Below are 24,679 nucleotides of genomic sequence, written 5' to 3'. Positions count from 1 at the left end.
TAGCCTGAGGTGTCTAAGAGTATGCTCTAAGGGTAGGTAGCTAATGTAACTGACAGTCAAGATACTGTCCTCCTTCACCTCAAGCTGTGAGTATCCTCTATGGTTTTGTATGTGTGAAGTAATACCTGCTGTCAAGCCCTCATCCCAACTACGCATTAAATGTTGTATCGCACTTTAAATTATGCATCATCTTAATCAAGGTAGCATTTGATTCCCTCTATAGTAAAATAGCTTAGTATATGAAGCAACCCAAAGGAAATAAATTACTAAGGATAAACACATAAGTTCAGATATAAAATGTACCTTGCAGAAATATGAACAGTGAAAATCTGAAGTGATCTAATATTTTAAAGTATGGAGTAAAATTGTGATATTTTTATGTGATGCCTATTAGCTAAAAAAAAAATTATATCTTATAATAGTCACTAGCATGAGAAAATACATATATTATTAACAGAAAAATCAGGGGTGCGTGGGTGGCTCAGTCAGTTAAGCATCTGCCCTCAGCTCAGGTCATGATCCCAGGGTCCCAGGATCGAGCCCCATGTGGGGGGGCCCCTGCTCAGTGGGGAGCCTGCTTCTCCCTCTCCCGCTTCTCCTGCTTCTGCTCACTCACTCTCTCTCATTCTGTCAAATAAATAAATAAATAAAATCTTTTAAAAAAAATCAGTTTACAAAACAGTACCTACCATATGAAGGAATATACGTTGAAATGTGAGGTGTTCCCTTGGCTGGTACGATTATGTTATTATATGTGATTATTATGTTTTTCTTCATATTTTTGGCACTTTCTCAAATTTTTCAGAATTAAACATACCAGTTTTATGGGGAAAAAATCTGATTAAAATTTACTTAGGAACAGGGGTGAAAATAGGCAGTAAGTTCCACGCTAACAGTGACAGAGCTGATTTTCAGCAAACGGGGAAGGCCCTCGTGGAGGCTGTAACGCAGCCCCTCTGAATCCTCACAGCCCCATCCAGACTAGTTGCTGGCTAATTTGAATGTCACCTCTAGGAAAGGACTTCTTTTTCCTTGGTTTATATCTCTAAACCAGAGCCTATCACGGGGTCCAGCAAATACTGCCCACAGGAAATGGGATGGATAAATATGAGTGAAAGAAGCCATTCGGTATAGAAGATAAAGCTGCTCCCATAAATGTGTCTTCACGATGGAGGACGCATTCCACGTGAATTGAAACGAGACACCAGTGATCTAATCTGTGGCACTTATGGGGTCCGTCAAATTTTCTGTGCAGCTTTACCCACTGACCTCTTGGGATGCCTCTTGTAATAAACACCAGCCCCTACTTTAACTGCTTACTTTTTTTTTTTTAATTTTTTTATTGTTATGTTCATCACCATACATTACATCATTAGTTTTTGATGTAGTGTTCCATGATTCATTGTTTGTGCATAACACCCAGTGCTCCATGCAGAACGTGCCCTCTTTAATACCCATCACCAGGCTAACCCATCCCCCCACCCCCCTCCCAACTGCTTACTTTTTAATGGAAAAGTTCTGTTTTAACTAAACAGGCAGCCCTTGGCAACCACCAATCTACGCTCTGTCTCTATGAGTTCATTTTTTTTTAAACTTCACATATAAGTGAGATCATCCCGTATTTCTCTTTCCCTGTCTGACTCGCTTCACTGAGCATTATGTCCTTAAGGTTTACCCAGAGTGTCACAAATGGCAAGACGTGTTTTTTATGGCTGAATAATATTCCATTATATATAATACATATGTACACACACTAGAGTTTACCCATTCATCCGTTGATGGGCAGTTAGGTTATTTCTAGGTCTTGGCTACTAGAAACAACACAAGCAGGAGCTACTTCACTATCCTTGCTTCTCTGGCCTGTTGGTGCTCCTTTCAATCAATCCCACACACTGCCACCAAATAAATCTTCTTAAAGAACAATCTGATCTGTCACTTGGCTCTCCAGTCTTTAATGGCTCCCTACTGTCTATTAAACAAAATTCAAGCTCCAGAGCATACCAGTCTAGGGCCTCAGGGCCTGACCTACATTCCCAACCTCACTTTCCACTAGCCACACGGAGCTGCACACTTGTCCATGACTCCCTAAGTGTGGTCGTTGTACCAGCATCACCTGGGGACCTGTGACAAATGCAAATTCTCTGCCCACACTGACCTACTGAGCCGGCAACTCTGCAGACAGGACCCAGGGAGGTGTATTCTCAGAAGCCCTGCACATGATTCTGATGCAGGCTAAAGTTTGAGAACTACTGTTCCAACCAAACTGTAATTCCTCAAATACACCCAAAACTTCACCAGATTAATGCTTTTCATAACGTTTATTCTCCCGTCTAGGAGCACCACTCCTTCCTTATCTCCAGGTGACTAAACACCATTAACCCTTTCCGGCCAAAAGCCAATATGGACTCAGCAGTCCCTCCCCTGGTTTCCACAACCAGAAGCAACCCCTTTATTCTCTGAACTGACACTGCATCTTCCTTGGAGCAGTTGCTACAATTTCTCTTGAAACAGGATTATCTTCACATTCCTCATCTCCTCTGCTAGAGTGTAGACTCTGAGGGCAACGTGTACTCTTACAACCTCCACAAGCTATAGAGCTATATTGTCAGGAAGAAGGTACTCCAAACGTGCCTGCCTATTACAAAAAAATAAAATAAAATAAGATAAGATAAAATAAAGCAACTATTGGTCAGCATTGAAGATCACCAGACTCAGCAAATAAAAATATGGATCTCCCAGTTACATTTGAATTTTAGATCAACAGCAAATAATTTTTTAGTATAAGTAGATCCAACTATTGGGACAAATTTATACTAAAAAATTTGTTACCTGAAATTCAAATTTAACTCAGCATCCAGTATTTTATCTGGCAACCTTATCACTATTTTTCATGTTACTTTGTCTTGACTCAGATCTACCTCCTTTCTACTTCACTCTCTAGGAAATATATCTAAGAAATTGAAAAATAAAAAACCTTATTTACCCAAATAAATATTTTCCTTTAAAAAAATCACTTAGGAAACACTTGTACATATTCATTGATATTATATTGGCCAAAATACATTTGAAATTCTTTAATCATATGCAAAATTCTCCTGCTGGTTATGTAAGAACATCAGCCTCATTATCTAAAACCTGCCTGTTTTTTTTTTTTTAAATACCAACTGTATTACTATTTTTATAACTACTTTATTTTTCAGCACTCACATCCAATACCTTTTATTCTTTTTGAAGATCAGATTTACCCTGAAAGGCTTAATGCTTGCTACCTTTGAAAATAATTTTAAAATATACTTATGTCTTAAAAGACAGTTTCCTAACAAACACAATTCTACTGGATTACATACATAAGGTTTCCAAGGTGTTAATATGAAGATGCTACTCAAAGAAATATGTCAAATCCGGTTCTCTTTTTTAAAAAGTCACATTTCCTTATTATCACCCCTCCCTCAAAATCCCAAAGTTCCACCTAAGCCATATTCCCATGCGACCAAACATTAACTCCCTATGAAGCAAAACCTAAATGCCATGGCTTCTTCTCAAAGATTTCCACAGATAAGCAAAATAAAGGACACACAGCCAAGCAAGGACCACATATCTGTTTGCCACAGAATAGCAGACATGCATCTGTGACGTCAGCACATGCTCTGGGACTATATAGATCACATTTGATTTCCATGTATACACATATTATCATTTAAACATTTATTCACATCTCCTCTTTGAGACTGGAACACGTTGAAAATGGGAGCTTCTCTACCTTCCAAAATAGGTTGACTCAGGACATGATACTTAATAAATGGAGCTAGAAAAGACTCAATCTATAACCAACATTTTCTAGCCATTTGCTTTCTTTTTTTCTATTTTTTTATTTTATTATGTTAATCACCATACATTACATCATTAGTTTTTGATGTAGTGTTCCATGACTCATTGTTTGCATATAACACCCAGTGCCCCATTCAGTACGTGCCCTCTTTAATACCCATCACCAGGCTAACCCATCCCCCCACCCCCCTCCCCTCTAGAACCCTCAGTTTGTTTCTCAGAGTCCATCGTCTCTCATGGTTCGTCTCCCCCTCCGATTTTCCCCCCTTTCTTTTTTCCCTCCCACTTTTTTTTTTTTTTAACATATAATGTATTATTTGTTTCAGAGGTACAGGTCTGTGATTCAACAGTCTTACACAATTCACAGTGCTCACCATAGCACATACCCTCCCCAATGTCCATCACCCAGTCACCCCATCCCACCCACCCCACCCCCCACTCCAGGAACCCTCAGTTTGTTTCCTGAGATTAAGAATTCCTCATATCAGTGAGGTCATATGATACATGTCTTTCTCTGATTGACTTATTTCACTCAGCATAACACCCTCCAGTTCCATCCACGTCATTGCAAATTAGCCATTTGTTTTCTATCTCATTGCACTTTAAATGCCTGGAGCATACTCAATCGACTTATTGGATCCAACCTTCCAAGTATCTTTAATGGAGGATTTACTTATGCTCTTAAGACCCACCAGGTTCAAAGCTACTTGGCACTTTGTTGTTCAGCTTTCCCAAACTCACACGGACAGGTAGAGGGGAGACAGAAGAAGGACAGCATAGGTTACTGATAATATTCTTCTTTTCTCAAAAAACAAAATGAATCAATGAGACAAGTACGATGGAGGTTACATGAATACAAGTTTGAACTTTCTGGAATTTGGAATTTAGAAACTGATTCTCAAAGGAAATTTCCGTTATCAGTGCTCAGCTCTTGAAGCCTGTTGTGCAAGCTCACTGATACAAATAATAATACATCAGGGGTTACCACATTCTGTGAACATAATCCCAAAGACACATGACACTCTACAAGGGGATTTTAACAGGAAATACCGTCATCATTCCAGTAAAGCCGACATCCTTTCTTTTACATCTACAAGAGGATTTTAATAGGTTGGTACCATATCCTACCAGTACTGGCATTTATATTTTCACGAATAAAAGGGAAGCCAAAAAATCAATTCTTGTATCAGCTGGCTATACTAATGAAATAACTATTAATCTTTTTTTTCTTTTTTAAAGATTTTATTTATTTATTTGACAGAGAGAGAGAGAGAGAGCATAAGCAGGGGGAGCAGCAGGCAGAAGGCCGAGGGAGAAACAGACGCCCCGCTGAGCAGGGAGCCCGATGCGGGACTCGATCCTAGGACCCTGAGATCATGACCTGAGCCGAAGGCAGATGCTTAACCAAGTGAGACACCCAGGTGCCCCAATCTTTTTTTTTTTCATAGAAGACAAATACCTAGTAGCTTTTGGATAAGAAAGAGGAAGTGCACTTGAACTGCATGAGTACATACACACAGCAAGATTTTCTTCCTCCCTAGTTTATTTATTTTTTTTCATGATAAATCAGTTGCAAAAGCACGGCTCTCCAAAGGTTTTTACCTGATGTAATAGCCAGACATGAAGGGTTAAGTAGAGCGAGGTCTCAGCTACCACACCCAACTAGCAGATCTACCACTGGGGCAGAAAGAGCTATAATTAAAGAGAGCAAATCCAGCCAGGCATCCACAACCCAGATCCCAGGAAAGACCTAGACAGGTAAGTTACTGGTATCAGGCTTACCACAATGAAATAGGGAGGTCTTGAAAAGCAATTGAAATTGTAGAATGACGCAATGAAGATTAAGTCTGGCATTAGTGAAGTCCCTCTGATAACGGAAGACCTCAAGTGATAGGCCTGGACACCAAGGGTTGCACATTAAGCCCTAAACAAGCTTCAGTGTAATGCCCAATCCTATAAAGATGTGCTTTCCGGGCAGGGTTTTAGGAACAGTAAACTAGGCAGAAAACAAATGACTAAAAGTGGGATATAAGAAAAAGACTGTCTCAGGAAGAAGATAGGATCTCTGACATGAACGCTAGATTAGTAACCAGATTGAGGACCCAAATGTGGGCCTTATACTGTGCCAAACTCTCTCTTTCTAATCCAATCCAATTTCCCATCTGCAAATCAGGGATAAAATGGACATTGTTAAGGGAAATGCTAAGATTCAGGAGCAGAGAACCAGCAGGGCATCAGACTAATTACAAACATCAGGAGACATGCCAGAGAACATACCCAGCATCTCAGTAAATACTATTCAATAAAGATGTCAAACGGTGTCATGCTTTAGTTGAGAAGTTGCAAATAGGTGGCCTTCAGGTCACACGTGGCTCTCAGATCTTTTTCCCACACACATTATTTTTTAGATCCAATTAGTCTAGAGCATATAGAAATCAGGATATTCCTCGTAAATAATAACAACAAAGAAATTTCTGTTTTCTTTCCAAAAAAACAGAATGCTCTGACGACACTGGGCTTTGAATTTCCATAGGCCAACACGTTCTGGGTGCTGGGTAGTGGCCGATCCCTTTAAACTGGGGATGGGTTTTGCAACAACCCCACCTTCACTCATGGACTTCCTCTGCCAAGCCCAATCGACATTTAATTTTTTCAACCCGGGCTTTACAGGATGGTGAGAATTCAAAGAAACTCGGTGTTATGGTACTCAATCCATGCTATCAAGGAACTATTCTGGAAATATTTTCTCATTGGACCAAAAACAAAGGAAATAAAGCCTGCTCTTCACCCAGCACAAATGAGATAAACTGGGGCTGGAGTGGCAAGAGACATGTGCTGAGGAATTCTTCTTGGTTATGTAAAGGCTGGCTTTGTTTCAACAGTTACATTGTTTATAACGGTAACTGCTGAGAGTCGATTCATTATCTTAAATATCAACTCTTGCGTCCATTTTCAGAAAATAAAATATGATGAAAGGATAGGACTGCGTTTTTTCCCTGCAATTATTTTGCAATACCCCAAACAGAATTAATCTGGAAAAGTGCACATAATGATTTCAGGTTCCAGGAATACTCAGAATCCAGCAGTATTTCAAGCCAAAATCGTCAAGTTTCAATTTACTAAAACTTAAAAAAAAATTTAATCTTTCTCTGTGATAGCTGATGATCCATTAAAAACAACAATACCAAAGTTTTGGATAAGACAGGCAGCATATCGAAATAGTGGCCCACTCAGCAATTTCAAAATACTCTGCATTTGTATTTAATAATATCCTCCTCTGGGAGTCCAAAAGAAAAATACTTTACTTCTTCTCTTCAAAAAGAGTTGGGAAATATTCCAATCCCTTGAAAATTTGCTGAGGAACATTTGCCATATCTCGCTTATATATGCTGGTTTGAGTTCTGACATATTTTGTAAACTGCAGAGTTTTCAAGAAAGAACAGCATAGTTCTTATCGAATATGAAGCAGACACAAAGTGTTCTTGTCTTATACACTTCAGAAGTTGCTGGAATTTACTTTCTAAATATTCTCCCTTAGAAAAGAAACCAAATTAGTTTTCTGATGGCTAAGGCTCACCTAAACCTTCTTTAAAAAATTCATAGGATTTCACTGGTGACCAAAAATTGTGAGTAGTTGTACAGAAAAGTATAGTCATATCACATTGATTTTGGAGTTGGTATTTGCTCTTAATCTCAATAATCTCCATGAACAGAATTGATTTCTTATGGTACAACCCTGGAAAGGAACAACTCCCTGCAGAGAAGGACATTGCAGCAGAAAATTGGGGCAATCTGCATGTTAGCACAAGCATTTCTGCAGGGCATGCTTTCAAAGTTCGTGCATTTCCCACTCATTAACCCTATTGTGGAAACCTACCACATTCACATATAAATCCCAAAGAACACATATTCCCAGAGAGACTAGCAGAAAGTATCAGAATAACTCAAAAGAACAAAAAGAATCTAAAAGATTGTGGTACAGAATGAAAAAAAAAAAAAAAAAACATCCAGGAGAGTAAAAAACACAGACTGATTCATTTTTGACAAGGAGAAAATGGTAATTTGGAACAGCAGAGTCCTTCATATAAATGTTTATTAATTTCCTATTATCCAAGCATCACGATACCGAATCAGGATAGCAATGCAATAAATGCTTTTTATTCCATGGAGTACCTTTTATTCATTCATTCATTCATTTGTTCGTTCATTCATTTTTGGGTTCTGTTTTTTGTTTTTTTAAGTAGGCTCTACACCCAGCATGGAGCCCAATACAGGGCATGAACTCACCACCCTGACTTCAAGACCTGAGCTGAGATTAAGAGTCAGAGATATTTGACTGACTGAGCCACCCAGGCACCCCTATTTTTTTTTATTGAGGGATAATTGACATACAACATTATGCTAGTCTCAGGTGTACCGTATAATGATTTGATAACTGTATGCATTGAGACACGATCACAGCAAATGAGTCTGGTCAACACCCATCTCCACACGTAGTTACATAGTTTCTTTTCTCATGATGAGCACTTTAAAGACTGACTCTCTTTGCAACTTTCAAATCTGCAGTACAGTGTTATTACCTATAGTCCCCATGCTATGGAGTCCCTTTTACTAATAGTGACTTTGGTTTGGTTTGGTTTGATTTGGCTCCTGCAGTGTTTTGAGTGTAAAGAAGCATAAAGCTGTTTCCCACGGAGCTGCCCTGGATTGACAGGTGCAGCCTGTTCAGAGGCGCTGGAGGCAGACTTGCCTACATGTGGGTCCTGGCTCAGCCCCCAGCTCCCACATCTATAAAACAGAGACAAATCCTCCCCCATAGGGTTACTGTCATGGTGACACAGGCTAAGATAATGTATGTAAATCGCTTAGCGTGGTCCTCAGCACATGGTAAGGACACAGTAAATGATGATAATCACAGTTCTTCTGAGGGTGTGCTTCAAGAAAAAACCACATCCTTGAGATCTATCTGCTAAATGGCTATTCCTGATAACAAGCGACGTGCACACAGCATCCATGTCATTACGGCTTTCGGTAAGAGCTCGTGGTTGCACAGATGCACGCATGTGTGTGTGTGTGCATGTGTGTGTGTATGTAGAAACATGCTAACAACCAGACATATATTCTATTGTAGGTTTTTCAGTTTTCATGCTCTCTCGCTATGTGGGTGTGTATAAAAAATAAGCCAAACATATAAGCCAGGGAGGCAGGAACTAGGGCCCTAAAAATGATGAAATGTGTAATCAATCCAAGGAACATGGAAATCACTAAAAGCAGAAGCAAGAAAGATGAGTCCAAAAGCAAATAGGTGTGAAATGTAAGGTTCGGTTCAAGAAATAGTGATCTGGCTTACACCGAAGGGAAGAACCCCCTCTTGGGGTGTGAGATACGTTTCATAGACAGAAGTAAAAATCACAAAAGGGGTGAGTTCCTATACAGAGTAATATGCCAATTGGTGGCATTTGCCAACTGGACAGAGCTTTTTTATAATAATCCTAATAATACAGTAATAATGATAATGTGCATTTGCTGAGCATTTACTACGTGCCAGGAATGATCTGAGAGTTCTAATGAGAGGACAGAGCGTCTCTGACGGTGGCCACACTGGTCACCAAGCAGGAGCGTTGGCCCCACCCCTTGCTGACTCAGCAATGGCAGGCCTTACACCTGCCCGAGGGAGGAGGCAAAATGCACTTCAGAAGGTGGAGGCCAAAGGGACAATTGAGCAAGGGCAGCTTGCTGCCCGAATGAAGTGACACGGCGACTGGAGGGGCCTTAACAGATAGAAAGACAAGAGAGAGACTGAAGCTTGAAGTCATTAGGGACTGACATCTGTCCTCTACCTTCTTTCTTTTGAAAACCTCAGTAAAAACCCTGAACCACAAAAGCCAGACTGTAAATCATTTATGTGGGATGTTCTTTCATCTTAAAATGTCTGAGTCACATGCGTTAAATCTGGTAACAAAAGATGTAAGAATGTTAGAAGTAGCATTTTCACTACAGCCTCTGGACTTGGGAATGTCTTGCCGTATTTCTAAATTACCGAGAAGAGCCTGCACGGATGTGTCAGCCAACAGAATATGCCATTTGGAGCCGTGTCCCTAGAAGCCCTGTAACTGAAGCCGTGCATCAGGAAGCACACATGATGAGCTCCCACCTGTGCTTCAAGTTCATTGCTCAGCCTCCCCTGCGGATTCATCCATTCCTCCTTCTCTGCCCACCTTCCTCCTGTCCTGGACATGTGCGTACTCGAGGACCGGGCTTCAGTCTTCACTACAGGATTTAGGCCTAAGTCCTGTGGTGGACCCGTGTCCTATTTACCTGCCCAGCATCCTTACTCTTCTCTTCTGGCAAAGGAAGCATGATTTTTCTTTACATTTGTCTGCATCCTTACCCCCCTGTAGGTTTAGTTTAAGTGTATTTTGATGGACATCACACTACCCATGACTCTAAGGATGGGCCTGGTTCATCAAATCACCGTGGTGGATCCAGGGATGATGGAATATTCCCAGCTTTTCCAGGAAGAGTGAATTCTGGTGCTTACCCAGGACTTGGTAGAAGAGAGGCGCTCTCTTTCTGTGGGAGGGTCTATGCTGGTAGAACATGCCATAAAATCTGAGAGCCCACCTGAGAAAAAGAGCTAACACAGAACAGAGCAGAGTTGAAAGAGAGAGAGAGAGAAATCCCTAACCATGGAAACACATCGATCCAGTCATGCCCAAAGCCAGCCCTGTCTCTGGATTATTCTGTCACACGAAATTCAGTCCATAAATTCAGCCTTTCAGTCAGTATCTGATGGGTTTCTGTCGCTGCCAACTCAAAGCACTCTGGTTAATAGTTTCGTTTCAATTCAACAAATGTGCATTGAGATACATCTGTGCTAGGCATTCTGCTAAGTGTGGCTAATCTCTGCCTCTCCTGTGATTTTGGCTTTTACCTGCAAGTCACCTTCTCTCTAGTCTATAGCACCAGCTGTGCTAATTTTGAAGTTGATTTGCACATCTCTGGCTGCCTGATGGGCATCCCTAAGTGCCCGACTGGCTGCAGACCCAGACCACCCTCTTCTCTGAAAAAAAGAACTCTCCTCTGGACTCCCTTATTTCATTCAATGATCCCATCAGTTTTCAAGGCTCAGCACTGAGGAGCTTTGCTTGGGGCCAGCTTAGCCCCTGGATCCAGCTATTTCATCCCATCTTACTTCCTCAAAATTTGCCTCATCTATCCCTTCATACCCATTTCTTGCTTCTTATTTTTCTGTACCTTTATTTACACTTGGGCAACTTTACCTGTTCACTACTTTTTCTCCCTCATGTTCCATCCCACACAGGTACACATCCTACAAATTAATCTTTGTACATTTTGGTTCCTTTGCATCAAAATCCTACTCTGAAAGCTTCCCAAATAGTTTGATGGCTTAGCTGGGGCTGAAGGATCGCCACGGTCCCCCTTGCTTCCTGGTTCCTTGACTGCATCTCTTTCTAATTCCCAGTGACAAAACACCTTCACCAAACAGATCTATCCTGTGCTCCTAAAATAAATCTAAGCTTTCTCCTCTCTTGGTTCATCTTCCTGGATTGGAGTCCCTCCTTTCAACTTGTTGATGTCCCTCCTTTCCTTCAATTCCCAGCCCAGATTCTGCCCCTTCCATGGGGTCTTGAAACACCATAGCACCCTTCATTAGACTCTCTTGAACTTTGAGGCATTCACCATCTGTGAAGTCACTGGCATATGATACAGATAGTCTCATACTGTTATTTTTACATGTCTATTATATGTTTCATCGATCTCACTCTTTCAGGATGTGGACCATGTCTACACATTACCTAGAAGTACAATTTATGCATATGGGACCACACAACAGTGCTTAAACGTATTTCATGATTATGGGATTAAAAGATCTCAGGATTTATTCATTCGTTCTTTTGTTGAGTGTCAGTTTATGTACCAAGAACAGAACATTGTCCCTCCTAGTATTTAGTAAAAAGAACAATGTATAATCAAGTAATCATACAATAAAAACTCTCCTGTGAAAAGTTGTAAGAAGGCGTGGTCTGTGGTGGGCTCATGGGAAGATCAGACATGTCCTTCTTTAGGAAGTATAAAATGGAAGTGGCTTGGTGTTTCAGCTTTCATTCACCCTCAGAAACTCAGATAAAGTTTCTCTACTTTTGCAAGTGCAAATATGACAGAATGGCTGAGTTATTTTGGGGGGGGGGGAAGGGGGCACTGGGAAAACTTTATAAATAATGTGGACAATAATACTGGACAAAATGGCTCTAAGTTTGTAACTTTGCACAGTCTAAGTCTTCTCTGGGCCACTAATTCCTTGCCTGCAAAATGACTGATGACTACCTACACAACATCCAATTCTCCCTTTCTTCCTTTCAGAAGAACCCCCAGTTTTATTTAGTTGACCAGCTTACACCACATGACTCTGGGGAAGTGGATTCAAATTCCCAGCTCCAAAGATGGTTGGGACCCCTCTACAGCAATCATGATAATTCCACAAGCCTGGCATGTGGCCCAACCAAAAAAATGAGAGCGCCTTTGCTAAGAAGCACCTGGGAAAGAAATCTAAAAAATGGTCTCACAGCCTCCTCTGAACATCCGGGTCTTGGGGCACAGCCGCCATCTTGCTGTCAAGCTGAGCAGGAAACCAACACTGTGTGGAGACCAAATCCAAATCAGAGAACTTCAGGGACACTGTCATACCACACTCGGGGTACAGCCTACCTGAGAAATCCCTGTGTGACATAATAAATGTCCTTGTGTTAGCCAATTTGGCACAATTTGAGACTGAGGTTTTCTGTTACTTACAGCTGAAAGCATCTGAGAGATCCTGAGACTACACATGTCCTTGTGTTCTACTATAAGTTTGTGTTTTTCAATGTGGTTTCTCTCTTGGTATAAAAGGACGAGCCATGAACTCAATCACTTAAACCTAGAAAGTAAAATATTTACTTTCCAAGGGAAGTGCATGAATTAGGTAATTTCTAACTCTTTCCCAGTCAAAAAAAAATATTGAATTCCACTAATTATTTCTATTTTAAAAATCTACATGGTTATATGCATTATCACCATTGCTTATCCTTGGCACTCAATATCGATTTGATTGAACACAAACCACTTAGACATGGTGGAAGGTTACTACGTTATTGAAAAAAAACTACTTTATCATGTTCTTATTTTAAATTCGTCACTTATGTGTGGTTGTGGAAACTGAAATTACTCTAACTTCCACTAACCCCATCAGTGTTATTTGGGGAATTCTATCCTGAATTACTTTTCTCTCAGTCCGTCAAAGGAACAGAATCCAAATATCTGCTATATTATTAATCTGAGCCGAAGAATGTGCCATCAGTCTATAGTTTGAGTGCTTCCCATCCCTCAGGTAATAAATATCAGGTTTCAGTGAGAACTCCAGCTATTCATCCATGTCACATCTTTAATGATATTTTCAGTCTAACGAAATAAATAATGAATCAGTTATTTTCCACCTTTATAAAATAACTAAAATCATTGAGAATACAAGCTACTTTCTCCTAGGGCCAGTCAGGTACTTTAGCTCGATTAACTGTAAATCCAAAACCCCTAGGGGAAAGCACTGCATTAATTAATTTTGCATTACATAGCTTTCCACTGCTATGTATGGTGTTGTTATTGTTTTAGAAATCTATGATTACCAAATCAATTCCTTAGATTGGTTCAATTCCTCTTCCTGAACTGCCTGTTGGAGAAGTTGAATAGATCTGTACTCCCTATGAAGGTGTGGACCAGACTGAGAGTTCTTAGTCTGCAGCTCAATGAGCACCCCCCCCTTATTACTAATCATTTATGCGAAAATCAACTTTTTGGCACAATACCTTGCAAAAATATACCTACTGGATACCATTATAACTGAGACATACACATTAGAATATATTATAGGTGTACTAAAAACAAAAACAGGTAAACTTTCCAAGGAAAATTATGTTAGTATACTTATAAAAGTAACTTATCCTAAGTCAAGAGAAGCACTTGGAGGAATTAGTCAGTGCTTCAACCACAGAATGTCTTTGAATGGTCTCTGTAAACTCAAATAGTCAGTTCTTGAATGTGGTACATATAATGCGCAGTTTTGATCTTACCTAGCTCCTATTTACAACTGCCTATGGGTTGAAACGTTGCAGGTTCATGAGTACGAACTATTAGATTGATTCATAATAATCAGTTTGTGCTGCCCTTTTCAAAAACATGCCAGAACTTTTCTGCCAAGCTGTTTGATTTGCAACCCAGAAACAATATGTAACCGTTGATACCATAGAGTCCTTTTGAGAAGGAAAAGAGCCTCAAATGTTTCGATGCATAATAGTATGAAATCTTAAGTCCCCTTGACAAAACACATTTTGCATTTACAAAGATTAAAGGTATGCAAAGCTCTAAAGTTTGCCCCTTTAATGGGGATGTCTACGTCCTGGGCCACCTCCACAGCTCTCTGAGGATAAGGAGTGGAAGCAATGGTTTTGAATGCTCCAAAGTGAACACGAGGTACAATATAGCGTCTGACTCTTGGTTTCGGATTGGGTCATGATCTCAGAGCCCTGGGATCAAGTTCCTGTCGGGCTCTGTGCTTAGTGGGGAGTCTGCTAGAGATTCCCTCTCTACCTCTCCCTGTGCCCCTCCCCGCTGCTGGTACAATCTCTCTGTCTCTCTAAAATAAATAAATAAATCTTTTTAAAAAATAAAGAAAGAAAGAAAGAAAGTTCTCTTCTCTGAATAACCTGGACTTCTCTGAGACTCGCTGATCAGTTCAGGAAGTAGAATTTGTACATAATTGGCTTGGGGATGAATGAAATATGTAAGATCCGATGCAGAGGTTAAATAAAACTCTTTGATCTCAAAATCACACTGGACACCCTGTGGTAGAAATAGAGGTCTAAAGGGGGAAAAAAAAAAAGATGAGTTCTATTTCCCATCACAAATTAAGCCCAGGGAAGGGAAATTTGATAATCTAATAAAGCAAACCTTGTAAAACGGCTTCACTTGAACCTCATCAGCATACAAGATTCGCAAGAAATGAAACTGCTCATGATCTAGAGTCCCTTAACCACTGGGAGCATTTAGTGAAATAGTTCTTTCTTTCCAAAAAATGGTGGTCTGGAAAGGTAAATTAATTTCAGATATGATTGGCGTGTTTGGTCTTTTTCCCCATCAGCAATACAGTGCCATTCCTTCCATGAACCTAAAAGAGAATACGTTCATGATACCTATCATTCTTCTTCTTTCCCACATTAATGTTGACATCTCTAATTCTCTGATGGATGAGAAACCTAAAAGCAACCATATTTTGAAAGTGAAATCCACCAAACTGGTATAGAGGGACAGCCAAAGTCCTTGCCAGTGATTTAGCCATGAATGGGTCTCACAGGTGGGTTGACTTGATAATCACGCATCGCTCACCTCTTGCCAGATCCTCTTTCATGTCATCAAAATCATCATCCTCTGCTTTCTGCTGCTTCCAACCCACCCAGTAACAGCTTCCAGCTTTGAGCTTCTCCTTTATTCTAGATACTACCAGCTTTGCACAGTGGCAGTATCGTAGCCAATGAGGTTTATCCAAGGCGCGATTATTGTTAATTGAAAACTATTCTAGATACTACCCCGGGACCTTCAATATGCTTCCTCTTGAGCCTTCAAGAGAAAATGACAGCGCCTTTTTAAATCCCATTTAAAAGATAAAGAACCTGCAATTCATAAATGTTCACTATAAAGTAGCTAATAAGAGGTCAGATAGATTTAAACTCAGGTCTGTTTCAAAATTCCCAGCTGTTGAGCAATGTGGAAGTGAGCGGGACACACAGCCATGTCAGGAGTTGAAAGGGTAGGAAACTAAACTGCCATCATTTTATGGAAAGGAAAGAACTTTATGAATTTTGTCATGATTTCTCTTTTGCTTTATCATCACTGTAATCACTGAAAAGTGCCTGCATTCAAATATATAGATAAAGTTGATTTGTTTCTAGGCAATTTAATATCATTTACAAAATACTTTTTCTAGTCCTGTAATAGGACTTTTTACACATCATTTAAAGAAGCATATTTATTTTAAAGATTTTTATTTATTTATTTGTCTCAGAGAAATAGAGCACAAGCAGGGGGGAGAGAGCAGCAGGCTCCCCACTGAGCAGAGAGCCCAACACGGGGCTCGATCCCAGGACCCTGGGATCATGACCTGAGCCGAAGGCAGATGCTTAACCGACTGAGCCACCCAGGAACTCCTAAAGAAGCATGATTTTTAAAAGATTTTTATTTATTTATTTGAGAGAGGGTACAAGCAGGGGGGAGAGAGAAGCAGGCTCCCCACTGAGCAGAGAGCCTGACACGGGACTCAGTCCCAGGACCCCGGGATCACGACCTGAGCCGAAGGCAGACACTTAACTGACTGAGCCACCCAGGCGCCCCTAAAGAAGTATAATTTTTATATATGTGTTTAAAAGACAGCATTGTGTATCTGGTAGACATTTCTCTATGTGTCGGTGTATAGTTAGAATAAAAACATTGCTAAAGTCAATCAAACTTATTCAGTACACCAAAAGTATCATCATCTGAAGACACAGTTCTTAGTCTCCGAGACGACAAATGCCACACACAGAGCCCTCCTTCCTGCTTCTGTTGTCCATGGGTTCCAGGTACCAATATGACAGCCTGATCTGACATACCAGGATTTTCCTCAAAAGAGAAAACACACATTCCCCTGTGTATACACACACACACACACACACACACACACACACACACATATTAAGCTATCAACGTATATACGTAATATTTCAATTATTATTTGCCTGAGTCTTCATCTATGAGTAGTAGCAGTGAACTGTGATTACATCAATTTCTCATGTTCCTCACCAATACCTAGAAGGACTAGAGAGAACTTCCAGCTTCTGGTAATTGATTAGCTCAAGATCTGGGAGAAGCGTTTTCATTTGTGAACCAAACAAACACATCCTGAATAATCATTCCAGTTATTTAAGAGCCAGTGGTGGATTCTTAACAGAATTATATGTGCACATTTTCTTCGGGGTATTAATTAATATGTTATCTACTGCCAAAAACTGAGTTCCTAAGAACTTTATGGGGGGAAAAAACCTTTTAGCTTACATATAAGAAAATAGTAGTATTTTCATTCCTTTTGTGTTCCTACAGATTTCTTCATAGAAGTTGGACCCTACTTAATTACTCATAAATCACCCCTAATATGAGGATCCTTAATCACCTGGATTAAAAGTTTTAGATTTAAAACACACAAATATAAAGGAATGCTGCCCACCAGCCGAGTGCTTGGCAGATGCAATGAGCTGGTCCCTCCAAATGGAAATGAATCACACACACCTTTCCAAGTGGTATTCCCTCTTTTAGGTCAAGCCATACCCATAAAAAGTTCATAGCTGCTAAAATGCTTTTAAGAGGATCAACACCTGGTAGAGACAAAGCAATCTACACTTCCTGCCAAGGCTTGATTATACCAGGGTGAAGAAGCAATGTGCAGACATGTCTGCCAAATTATGAAAGAGGTGTCTCGTTTGCCTTAGAGAGAAATGGAACATAACTCTATACTGAAGCACAAAAAGCAGGCAATGCAAAGCTGTCCCCACTCCCCCAACTGCTATAACTAATTCTATAAAACAAATGTTGACTTGTCGTCTACCATGCGTTTGACACTGTGGGAAATACATTGCAAAAGGCAGAACAGATAGGTTCATGTATATCCATAAAACAGTCAAAAATGCTTTCCCTCACTTAAGACACACTGGAGCTGTGGGGCACCTGGGTGGCTTAGTCAGTTAAGGGTCCAACTCTTGGTTCAGGTCATAATCTCGGGGTCCTGGGATCAAGCCCCATACTGGGCTCAGCGCTCAGCATGGAGTCTGCTTGTCCCTCTCCCCGCTGCCCCCCTGCTGGAGCGCTTTCTCCCTTCTTTGTCTGAAATAAATAAAATCTTAAAAAAAAAGAGAGAGAGAGAGACATTGGAGTTGTTCGATTGGTGTAAAGCTTCGGTTATGTGAGGTAAAGAAGTTCTAGAGATTTGCCATCCAAGATCGTGCCCACAGTAGACAATACTATACGGTGCACTTAGAAATGGTGTAGCTCTCACGTTCTTATCTTCCCTAAAATGTTCTTATCACAGACACAAGCGCACAAGGAAACTGGAGGGAGTGACACGCATGTCTATTATCTCAACTACGCAGACGGTTTGGGGACTATGCGCAGATGCCCAAACTCTTTAAGTTGTATGCCTTTGACTCGTGCGGGGTTTTGGGTATCAAGCACACCTCAGTAAAGCTGTCAAAAAATCATAACAGGATGAAAGAAGACACACTGCTATAACGAGCATTCAGGAAAAATCAAATCCATGTATAAAGATGGAAGGAGGCAATCTGTAATGTTTTAAGAAGCCAGCGCCGCCCTGAGCTAAGAGATCTAAGTACCTCCTCGCTAGCACCGCTGTGGTCTCCTCTCTGAACAGGGCATGCTGACAATTCCTCTCCACAAAGCAGTCAGAGGACTGGGCAGGAGAGGGACACAGAGCTTAGCAGTCAATCTGTGCTAATTCTCCCATTTCCTCTTCCCCTTCTACAACCACCCCAAGGATGAAGCAGGTGAATGGCCTGCCCCCCAGAGATGCTTTCCACACTTGCACAATTCACCTTCCCAATTCCATGTCATCATGGACGGAGCTTTGCACACTCACTGGTCAAGAAGGGAGAGGCAAGGTGCTTTTCTAAACTGGAAAACGCACGTGCTTCCAGGGAGAAGGGAAGGTATGTCCGGACTACCTTGTAAGATTCCCACAAACTGCCTTGCTTCCCATCCTAAGCAGGCAGACACTCCACACTCCGAGAGAAAACAGCGAACAAGTCATTCATCAAAGTCCGAGACCACTTCAGGCATTCACCAGTCCCCATGAAAGGCCTCTGCCTTTCTGTGACAGGTTGCTCCATCATGCAGAGGCCCCCTTGGTCTTGTCCACTGGTCAGACGGAGTCCCAGGTCAACGACGCAATTCTACTCTCAGGCACAAATTCATCTGAAAGACCCCTAGGTCTTTCAAACGCTATTGACGGACGCTTGACTGTGTGGCTTCACTGCTAAACATTAGCCTTGAATCCAGGTTGTCCCACTGTTGCTCATCACATACTCATTTTTTTTTCTCTCTTGCTACCATCAAGACAGGTCTAAATGTCTGCATGCTCCCGAGGCTGCACATGGCCTTACCCCAAAATGTCGTGCAGGGCAGAGGAGGGAAGGGACACCAGCAAAACCCTGGGGTAATGAGAGAGGAGGGGACAAGCCTCATCTTTGCCACCTCCTGTCTGTGGGACTCAGGGATGCCAGTAAAACTTGCACGGTCTCCGTGGGTTTCTCTGAAAAACACAGCACCCCAGACGTTTAAGAAATGATGGGAATGCAAGCTGGTGCAGCCACTCTGGAAAACAGTATGGAGGTTCCTCAAAAAGTTGAAAATAGAGCTACCATACGATCCAGCAATTACACTACTGGGTATTTACCCCAAAGATACAAATGTAGGGATCCGAAGGGGTACGTGCACCCCGAAGTTTATAGCAGCAATGTCCACAATAGCCAAACTGTGGAAAGAGCCAAGATGTCCATCGACAGATGAATGGATAAAGAAGATGTGGTATATATATATATTAACACTATATATATATATATATATATATATATACACAATGGAATATTATGCAGCCATCAAAAGGAATGAAATCTTGCCATTTGCAACGACGTGGATGGAACTGGAGGATATTATGCTGAGCTAAATAAGTCAATCAGAGAAAGACATGTATCGGTATTTTCGAGCAAGATGGCGGAGGAGTAGGAGACCTGGATTTCGTCTCCTCTCAGGAATTCAGCTGGATAGGGATCAAACCATTCTGAACACCTACAAACTCAACAGGAGATCAAAGAAAAGAATAGCAACAACTCTCTGAACAGAAAAGCGACCACTTTCTGGAAGGTAGGACGTGCGGAGAAGTGAATCCAAGGCGATATTCGGGAGGATAGACGGCGGGGGGAGGGGACTCCATCGGCCGCTTCTGGCAAGTGATAGAGCCACGGAGCACAAAATCGGAACTTTTAGAAGTCTGCTCCACTGAGGGACGTCACTCTGGTGGCGAAGTGGGGGGTGGAACCCTCGCGGGACAGTGTGGTCTCAGGACCCTCGGGGTCACAGAAAGACCGGGGGTGCCTGAGTGCGGCAGAGCTCCCAGGTATCGGAGCAGGGAAGCCGGCTGCAGAGACGGAGCCCAGGCGCGGGCTCTCAGCTCGGGGTTGCTATAAACCGTGATCCGCGGCACAGTCAGGCCACCGCTCCTCCAGCAGGGACCCAACAAGCGGCAGATCCGGGGAGACTCACCTTCTTCCCCCGGGAGGAGAGGTGCGGGAGCTCACCGCGGGGATCTGCTGGGTTTGGAGACTCCACCCGGGGTCGGGTGCCAGATAGAAAGGCGCGGTCACAGGCCGGGTGAGCGCAGAGTGTGGCCGGAGACCGGGGAGACAGGAGTGACTGACGGCTTTTCTCTGGGGGCTCACTGAGGAGCGGGACCCCGAGTTCTCGGCTCCTCCGGGGTGGAGACTGGGAGGCGGCCATTTTCACTCTCCGCCTCCAAAGCTGTACGGAAAGCTTGCAGGGAACAAAAGCTCCGGAGAGCAAACCCGAGCAGATTACTTAGCCCGGACCGGCAAGGGCGGGGCAATTTCGCCTCCGGCAAAGACATTTGGGAACCACGGCAACAGGCCCCTCCCCCAGAAGATCAGCGAGAACAGCCAGCCAAGACCAAGTTTACCGATCAATGAGAACGGCAGAACTCCAGCGCTAGGGGAATACTGCACATAGAATTCATGGCTTTTTACCATGATTCTTTAGTCTTTCAAAGTTAATTATTTTTTTTAACTGTCTTTTTTTCTTTTTTCTTTTTTCTTTTTTTTTGAATTTTTCTTTTTCCCTTTTTCAACCAACATCTTATCAATCCCTTTTTTAAAAAAAAATTTTTATTTCTCATTTTTAAAGTCATATTCTATCCCTTCGTAGTAGTTACCCGTATTTTTGGCATATATATATAAGTTGTTCTCTCTTTAAAATCTTGAGATAGTTTCTTCTAACAGATCAAAATATACTCTAAATCTCTAGTGTATGTTTTTTTTCTACTCCCCTGCCTGATCACATTCTCTCCCTTTTTTCTTTTCTTTTTTTTTAATCCTCTTCTTTCTTTTTTCAAACAACTTATCAAATCCTTTTTTAAAATTTTTTATAATTTCCATCTTTACAGTCATATTCCATCCCTTCATTATATCAACCCTTATTTTTGTACATATATAAGTTTTTCTTTCTTTAAAATTTTGGGAGGGACTTTCTTTTAACAGACCAAAATACACCCAAAATCTAGGGTGTGGCACTGATCTATAAACCAGCCTGATCATATTTGATCACATTCTGTTTTTGTTTTGTTTTGTTTTGTTTTGTTCTGCTTTTGTTTGTTTTTATCTTTATCTTTTTCTTTTTTCTTTTTTTCTTTCTTTTTGTTTTTTCTCTCTTTCCCTTTCTTTTCCCACTGCTTCAGGTCTTTTCTGATTTGTTTAGAGTATATTTTCTGGGGACGTTGTTACCCTGCTAGCATTTTGTTCTCTCATTAATCTATTCTCCTCTGCACAAAATGACAAGATGGAAAAAATCACCTCAACAAAAAGAACAAGAGGTAGTACCGACTGCCAGGGACCTACTCAATACAGACATTAGTATGATGTCAGATCTAGAGTTCAGAATCATCACTTTAAAGATACTAGCTGGGCTTGAAAAAAGCATGGAAGTTATTAGAGAAACCCTTTCTGGAGAAGTAAAAGAACTAAAATCTAACCAAGTTGAAATCAAAAAGGCTATTAATGAGGTGCAATCAAATATGGGGGCGCTAACTGCTAGGATAAATGAGGCAGAAGAAAGAATCAGTGAGATAGAAGACCAAATGATGGAAAATAAAGAAGCTGAGAAAAAGAGAGATAAACAACTATTGGATCACGAGGGCAGAATTCGAGAGATAAACGATACCATGAGACGAAACAACATTAGAATAATTGGGATCCCAGAAGAAGAAGAAAGAGAGAGAGGGGCAGAAGGTATAATGGAGCAAATTATAGCAGAGAACTTCCCTAATTTGGGGAAGGAAACAGGCATCAAAATCCAGGAAGCACAGAGAACCCCTCTCAAAATCAATAAAAATAGGTCAACACCCCGACATCTAATAGTAAAACTTACGAGTCTCAGAGACAAAGAGAAAATCCTGAAAGCAGCTCGGGAGAAGAGATATGTAACCTACAATGGTAGAAACATTAGATTGGCAACAGACTTATCCACAGAGACCTGGCAGGCCAGAAAGGACTGGCAGGACATATTCAGAGCACTAAATGAGAAAAATATGCAGCCAAGAATACTATATCCAGCTAGGCTGTCATTGAAAATTGAAGGAGAGATAAAAAGCTTCCAGGACAAACAAAAACTAAAGGAATTTGCAAACACGAAACCAGCCCTACAAGAAATCTTGAAAGGGGTCCTCTAAGCAAAGAGAGAGCCTAAAAGCAACATAGACCAGAAAGGAACACAGACAATATACAGTAACAGTCACTTTACAGGCAATACAATGGCACTAAATTCCTATCTTTCAATAGTTACCCTGAATGTAAATGGGCTAAATGCCCCAATCAAAAGACACAGGCTATCAGATTGGATTAAAAAACAAGACCCATCTGTCTGCAAGAGACTCATTTTAGACCCAAAGACACCCCCAGATTGAAAGTGAGGGGGTGGAAAACCATTTACCATGCTAATGGACACCAAAAGAAAGCTGGGGTGGCAATCCTTATATCAGACAAATTAGATTTTAAACCAAAGACTGTAATAAGAGATGAGGAAGGACACTATATCATACTTAAAGGGTCTATCCAACAAGAAGATCTAACAATTGTAAATATCTATGCCCCTAACATGGGAGCAGCCAATTATATAAGGCAATTAATAATAAAAGCAAAGAAACACATTGACAACAATACAATAATAGTGGGGGACCTTAACACCCCCCTCACTGAAATGGACAGATCGTCTAAGCAAAAGATCAACAAGGAAATAAAGACTTTAAATGACACACTGGACCAAATGGACTTCACAGACATATTCAGAACATTCCATCCCAAAGCAACAGAATACACATTCTTCTCTAGTGCCCATGGAACATTCTCCAGAAAAGATCACATCCTAGGTCATAAATCAGGGCTCAACCGGTACCAGAAGATTGGGATCATCCCCTGCATATTTTCAGACCACAATGCTTTGAAACTAGAACTCAATCACAAGAGGAAAGTCGGAAAGAACTCAAATACATGGAGGCTAAAGAGCATCCTACTGAAGAATGAATGGGTCAACCAGGAAATTAAAGAAGAATTAAAAAAATTCATGGAAACCAATGAAAATGAAAACACAACTATTCAAAATCTTTGGGATACAGCAAAGGCAGTCCTAAGAGGAAAGTATATAGCAATACAAGCCTTTCTCAAGAAACAAGAAAGGTCTCAAGTACACAACCTAACCCTACACCTAAAGGAGCTGGAGAAAGAACAGCAAATAAAGCCTAAACCCAGCAGGAGAAGAGAAATAATAAAGATCAGAGCACAGATCAACGAAATAGAAACCAAAAGAACAGTAGAACAGATCAACGAAACTAGGAGCTGGTTCTTTGAAAGAATTAACAAGATTTTAAGCCCCTGGCCAGACTTATCAAAAAGAAAAGAGAAATGACCCAAATCAAAAAATCATGAATGAAAGAGGAGAAATCACAACCAACACCAAAGAAATACCAGCAATTATAAGAACATATTATGAGCAACTCTATGCCAGCAAATTAGATAACCTGGAAGTAATGGATGCATTCCTAGAGATGTATCAACTACCAAAACTGAACCAGGAAGAAATAGAAAACCTGAACAGACCTATAACCACTAAGGAAATAGAAGCAGTCATCAAAAATCTCCCAAAACACAAAAGCCCAGGGCCAGATGGCTTCCCAGGGGAATTCTACCAAACATTTCAAGAAGAATTAATACCTATTCTTCTGAAACTGTTCCAAAAAATAGAAATGGAAGGAAAACTTCCAAACTCATTTTATGAGGCCAGCATTACCTTGATCCCAAAACCAGACAAAGACCCCATCAAAAAGGAGAATTACAGACCAATATCCCTGATGAACATGGATGCAAAAATTCTCACCAAAATACTAGCCAATAGGATCCAACAGTACATTAAAAGGATTATTCACCACGACCAAGTCGCATTTATCCCTGGGCTGCAAGGTTGGTTCAACATCCGCAAATCAATCAACGTGATACAATACATTAACAAAAGAAAGAACAAGAATCATATGATCCTCTCAATAGATGCAGAAAAAGCATTTGACAAAGTACAACATCCTTTCTTGATCAAAACTCTTCACAGTATAGGGATAGAGGGTACATACCTCAATATCATAAAAGCCATCTATGAAAAACCTACAGCGAATATCATTCTCAATGGGGAGAAACTGAGAGCTTTCCCCCTAAGGTCAGGAACGCGGCAGGGATGTCCACTATCACCACTGCTATTCAACATAGTATTGGAAGTCCTAGCCACAGCAGATCAGACAACAAAAAGAAATCAAAGGCATCCAAATTGGCAAAGAAGAAGTCAAACTCTCACTCTTTGCAGATGATATGATACTTTATGTGGAAAATCCCAAAGACTCCACCCCAAAACTGCTAGAACTCATACAGGAATTCAG

The 24,679-nt window shown here is 41.0% G+C and overlaps 1 protein-coding gene and 1 pseudogene across 2 annotated transcripts in view; one reads left to right on the top strand and one right to left on the bottom strand.

The window, feature by feature from the left end:
- PRKG1 (protein kinase cGMP-dependent 1) overlaps positions 1-24,679 on the bottom strand; it is a 1,214,718-nt gene that overhangs the window by 921,372 nt on the left and 268,667 nt on the right. The window lies entirely within an intron of this gene.
- On the top strand, positions 15,381-15,540 carry LOC116648471 (annotated as a pseudogene).

The sequence above is a fragment of the Phoca vitulina genome, unplaced genomic scaffold (assembly GCF_004348235.1).
Source record: "Phoca vitulina isolate PV1807 unplaced genomic scaffold, GSC_HSeal_1.0 scaffold43, whole genome shotgun sequence".
Taxonomy (NCBI): domain Eukaryota; kingdom Metazoa; phylum Chordata; class Mammalia; order Carnivora; family Phocidae; genus Phoca; species Phoca vitulina.
This window is presented reverse-complemented; position numbering and strand designations above follow the sequence as displayed.